The sequence below is a fragment of the Cervus elaphus genome, chromosome 30 (genome assembly GCF_910594005.1).
Source record: "Cervus elaphus chromosome 30, mCerEla1.1, whole genome shotgun sequence".
NCBI lineage: Eukaryota > Metazoa > Chordata > Mammalia > Artiodactyla > Cervidae > Cervus > Cervus elaphus.
Genome location: NC_057844.1, coordinates 12039591 through 12045579, shown reverse-complemented (window position 1 = coordinate 12045579; position 5989 = coordinate 12039591). Strand labels below are relative to the sequence as shown.

General features: G+C 49.4%; 1 pseudogene; it reads left to right on the top strand.

The window, feature by feature from the left end:
- The first annotated feature begins 2859 nt into the window (after positions 1-2859).
- Positions 2860-5059, top strand: LOC122687113 (annotated as a pseudogene).
- Positions 5060-5989: the final 930 nt, after the last annotated feature.

Genomic DNA, 5989 nt, shown 5'->3' with positions numbered 1-5989 from the left:
ACTAGATGGCATCCGTCAGTCCTTTGGACCCCTCTAAGATACAGGAAGCTTTAGGATTTGGGTAGGTTTTCATTGTTTCTGTCTTTTTTTTTGCGGTCTAGGCATTGAGTACTTTGTGCGGGCACCTCGCTGCAGGGAGAAGGGATGCTAGCCCGCGCAGGGTTTCTGCAGCTCTGGAGGTGGCCTGCCCTGGAGCAGCATGGGCAGGGGCGGGTTCCGCCGGTGGGGGTCCGGGCCCTGAGAGTCCCCTCCCCCGTGTGTCCAGTACTGTCTGCCTGGCGATGAGCAGGTGACCTTGGGGGCAGGGCGGCGGCCCCAGGACTCCCCATGCTGGGCCTTAATCCGGGAACCGAAGTTTACGAGGAATTTCAACCGGCTTCCCTGGTGTGGCTCAGACGGTCAAGAATCTGTCTGCAATGCGGGCGACCCCGGTTCGATTCCTGAGTCAGGAAGATCCCCTGGAGGAGGGCTAGGCTACCCACTCCAGTTTTCTGGCCTGGCAAATCCCAGGGGCCGAGGAGCCGGGCGGGCTACAGTCCTTGGGGTCGCAAAGAATCGGACACGGCTGAGCGACTAACGCTTTTCTGTTGAAAAGTGCAGGCGTTGCGCTGCAGGGAGGGCTGAGGAGGGGGTCACCCGGGCCTCCAGGGCTCCGCAAACCGGGTGGGGGAAATGCGGGCTGACGGGCAGGGAAAAAGCCAGCATTGTGAGGAGCCGGCTGCCGCGGCTGCGGGAGGCCCAGGGCTGGAATGTGGGCCGCTCGCAGAGGTGTGCTGTGTTTACCCTGGCAGCCGCCTGGCAGGGCCGTGCTGAGCCCCGGCCTTGGGACTGCCGGGTATGAAAGGATGCTTCACCCCTGCGCAGGGGTTCCTCATCGACCTCCGGGCCTCTGAGGTGCATCTGTTTAGACTCGGGGCCCGACAGAGACACTGTGTCTTTGTGGACGGCTGCCGTGGCCGAGAGAGGCTGACTCTTTTCAATTTCATTTTATTTTTCTGAAAACTCTGGCGACTGCCCTAGGATTGGGCCAAGGTTTTGTGGTCGCCATGGCAACGGCGCCTTCTCCTACCTGAGAAGGATTCCTTTTTCTCAGGAGGCCTGCGGTGCCTGCAATCCCCACCCCCAGCCCAGGTCGCTGTGGTTGCAGGCGGTCGTTTCTGGAACGTTGGGGGCGGGGTGTGCCGCGGTCCCGGGGGACAGTGTCGTTCATGTCGCTGCTCACTGCCCCCTGCCCAGGTCCAAGCTGAACACAGTCTTTGTGAATTTTGCAAAATGAGACGCTGGCAGTTTACCTCCCTGCGTTTTACATCTGTCATTTTCCAGTTTAAGTCAGTAAACTTTGAAGCAGCATGGCATAGGGATTAGTGTATGCGCTACCAAAGGGAGCACTGGCATAGCAATTAGGCTCAGGCTTCCAGAGTCAAGGTTTTGTGCTTGGATTGCAGCTTCAACATTTTCACTAAGTACTGCCCTCAATAAGGTTCTGAAAAGACCCTGATGCTGGGAAAGTTTGAGGGCGGGAGAAGGAGGTGACAGAGGATGAGATGGTTGGATGGCATCATTGTCTCAATGGACATGAGTTTGAGCAAATAACAGGAGATAGTGAAGGACAGAGAAGCCTGGCGTGCTGCAGTCCATGGGGTTGCAAAGAGTCTCACGGGACTGAGCGACTGAACAACAACAGAAGATTCTGAGTCCTCTGTTTTCTCACCTCTAAAATGGGGATAATAATTGTCCTTTGCACACAGGTCTTCAGTGAAGATCAATTGGGATTATGTGTGCAAAGTTTTGGCACAGTGTCTGGATTGCAGTAAGAAATAAGCTCTCCACTGTTATTACTATGTGCTAGAAGCTGTGTGTGGGTCTTTCAAGCTGAAACAACACAAAGGCAGCCGGTAGGAACAGCTACCTTCAGCCACATGCCTTGCCTGATCGAGTCTCAGGGCGGGCGTACATATACATACCCAGATCCATCCACACTTGCCTTGGTTTCTAACCTGTTTCTAGTAGCTGGATCATCAGTTGCTCTTCATCTGTGTATTAACTGAAAAAAAAAAAAAGCACAACCCGAAAGTTGAGAGTTATGTTTTATTTGGTGGACAAATCTGAGGACTTAAGCCTGGGACATGACATCTCAGATAACACTGAGAAACTCTTCCAAGAGGAAGAGGGGTGGGAGGGGGGTGGTGACAGGAAGCCAGGATATATAGGTGTTTTTGCAAAAAGACCAGGCGGTCAGAACGATAAAAGATCGCTTTTAATTAAAGAAAACCAGATATCTCAAGTTAAGGAATTGAGCGCTTTTCTGTGTATATGGGAAGACCTAAGAGTCTGGGCCCACTGAAATCATTCCTTTGGCACGCACCTCCGCTATCTGGGGCCAGTACCCTGAGTTTCCTCAGGGCTCACTGTCAGGGGCGGCTGCAGCAGCTGGCTGCTGGGTGAGCTTGGCAGTGGGCAGCCTGTTTGTCTTGTCCTGAGTTCCCTCAGGGCTCACTGTCAGGGAGGCTGTAATGTAACGGCTTGATAGTTGCAACATCATTTGTTTACAGGCGTGGTGGGCAGTATTTCAGTTTTCCTATTCTTGGAGTCCAGCATCTGCGTGCATCCATCCTGGCTTCGCCTGACCTTGGGAACTGTGGCTCTTTCCAGTATCCATCCCACATCTTTTTTTTTTTTTTCTTTTTCTGATTCAGATTCACTGTTGGCAAGAGAGGCCTCCACAGCTGAGTTTCTCTTGCTCGTGCAGTTGGACTTGCCTCTAAATAAGGCTCTTGCTCTGGGCGGATGTGGCCGGCTCAGCACCTCTCGGCACGTCTTGCTGACTCTCTCTCGTTGCACCACCTGTTCCCAGCCGGCATGACGGAGGCCTTCACACTGGTGCGTCTGCTGTCTCAGCACAGAGCAACCCAGCTCGGGAATTGCCCCATTCCCACCCGACCACCGAGCTCACCCCAGACCAAGGCAAACCCGTCTCGGACCCAGGTCCTGGCTCCTTCTTGTGCAATGCCATTTCCTATGCAGTTGGGGGGCATTTACGGCACTCCCATCCTTCCCCACCCAAAAGGCTGCCTTCGATTCAACCTGGGTGAGAACCAGATCTCATTTGACAGACATCTAATGGACTGGGTAGGGAGATGGAGCCAAACCTAGCAGCAGAAACACAGTCCCCTACTAAGCCCCAAATTCATGCAAATAGCAGTACAATAATCTGCTATCATTTATACTCTAGTATCTTATATAGTGAAGTCGCTCAGTTGTGTCCGACTCTTTGCGACCCCGTGGACTGTAGCCTACCAGGCTCCTCCGTCCTTGGGATTCTCTAGGCAAGAATACTGGAGTGGGTTGCTATTTCCTTCTCCAGGGGATCTTCCTGATCCAGGGATCGAACCTGGGTCTCCCTCATTGCAGGCAGGCTGAGCCAGAAGGCTTCCTAGATGGCGCTAGTGGTAAAGAACCTGCCTGCCAAGGAAGGAGAGGTAATTGATGTGGGTTCAATCCCTGGGTCAGGAAGATTCCCTGAAGGAGGGCATGGCGATCCACTCCAGTATTCTGGTCTGGAGAACCCCATGGACAGAGGAGCCTGGCAAGCTACAGTCCATAGGGTCGGAAAGAGTCAGATATGACTGAAGCGACTTAGCACGCATGCACACCTTATATAGATCTATGTTAGAAAGTAGGTGAGCCACTAGTCATGTGTAGCTATTAAGTACTTGAAATGTGGCTGGTCTGAAGAGTGCTTTACATATAAAATATGCACTGTATCCTGAAGACAGTACAAAAATAAGTGATCTAATTCATATTTTCATATTGATTACACATTGAGATGATAATATTTTGGATATATTGGGTTAAATAAAATATATTGTTGAATTAACTTCACCTGTTTCTTTTTACTTTTTTTAATATGCCCGCTGGAAAAATTCAAATTACACGTGTCTCCCATGTGCCGCTTACATTAGTTTCCTACTGGGCAGAGTTGTTCTAGATTGTTGCTTCTCTGCAATAAGTTAAGGATTAAGAAAAATATATTTCACTCTAGGTATTTGAGTCAGAGAGGGATTTAACACAGGGAATTAGGAGCTTACAAAGCTAAGACTGGAGGAATGAAAATCAACAGCAGGGAAGTGGATGTGGGGGATGGGTTTGCTTGGGTTTCAGATTTACTGCCGACTTTCAGAGAATCCAGAGGTGCTGCTCAGGGCAGAGGTCAGAAAGCTGCAAGAAAATGCTAACGGTCCCGCTGCCCCACAACACCGAGGTAGGTGGTTGCTAAGAGCTTCGCTAGTTTCTGCAAAAACTCACATCTCACAAAACCCATGTGTCCACCCTGGAGGAAGAAGACTAGGTCCTCTCGCCTCCCTTCTGCCTCCCAAGCCTCATAGAAACACACATTGTTGGCAGAATTCACATCGCATCCAGGAGCCCACATGCCATGGAGTTCCCAACCTCCCAACCCTATAATACACTGGAGAATCAGAAAGACGTGAATACAGATTTCTCAATAAACAGACAAGAAACAAAACAGCCTCATTCTCCAAGTGGCGCCCTTGGCCACCTCTCTGCACTGAAGTCAGGTGGCCTCCTGGAGGCAGTGTCCAGCAACTTCTACGTCGACCTGAGCCAGTACCGAGACCAGCCCTTCTGGGGTGACAGTGAAGAACAGGGCAAGTGACTAAAGAAAACTGCACATTGTATGTAGGAAATCTCTCCTTTCACACAGCTGAAGAACAAACCTACAAACTCCTCACAAAAGTGGCGACATGAAGAAAATAATCTTGGGCCTGGACAAAATGAAGAAGACAGCGTGTGGGTTCTGCTTTGTGGAATACGATTCAAGAGCAGATGCAGAAAATGCCATGCGGTACATAAGCAGAACTTACTTGGTTGATCGATTATCCGCACAGACTGGGATGCAGGCTTTAAGGAGGGCAGGCAGTATGACCGTGAGAGTTCCGGGACCCAGGAATGAGATGAGTATCCTTAGGACTATGATGCTGGGAGGGGCGGCTATGGAAAACCAGCCCCAAACCAGTGGGTGGTGAGAACTCCATCATAAAAACTTGCACTCCTTTGGTCTGTTGAATTTGACCTGTGTTACCCAAGATCTGCACGTCTGCCCATTTTTTACCAAGCTTTAATCAATGTCTCTACTGAGCCAGAAGCCTCTTCTTGGTTTTCCTCTTAAATATTATTAAAGAACAGAATCCAAAAGAAAGAAAAATAGCCCCCTATTCAGCACAATCCTTTTGGAGACTCATGTTAGCTGTGTTGGGGTCCAGCATAGTGCCTGGTGCAAAATAGCTGTTCAATAAACATTGAAAAAATTGTATTTGTGTTACAATTTTGCTGTTGTAGATAACGCTGCAATGAACATTCACATGTATAACTCTTCCTGGTTTTTTTTTTAAATTAATTTGGTTTTGGCTGCACTGGGTCTTCACTGTTGCATGGGGGCCTTCTCTAGTTGCAGCAAGCAGGGGCTACTTTCTAGTTGTGGCATGCAAATTTCACATTGCTTCTTCTCTTGTTGTGGAGCACAGGCTCAGGAGACTCGAGGCATGTGGGATCTTCCCAGACCAGGGATTGAACCTGTGTCCCCAGTATTGGCAGGTGAATTACCACTGGACAACCAGGGAAGCCCTCTTTCTGCTTTTATTGATGTATTTCTATGATATAGTTTCTAAGGATAGACATTCAGGAGTGGCCTTGCTGAGAATTGTTTAGTTTTGTCATTTTGCTTTCCAAAATTTATACCAATCTAGTCATACACATATTATATACACAAGAATGCTATATGGAGGGTGGCTTTTTATGGCAAGGTCACCAACCTAGTGTGTTGATATTTTTTGCAGATATTTGCTCTAATTAGGATGTATAGAATGTGTTGCTAGTTTTCTTTCACGTGGATACTGGTGAGACAGGTAGCAAAAAGGTTACGGATGGGGCTGACTTGGATGCAGGTCAAGATTTCTCTCATCATTGAAAG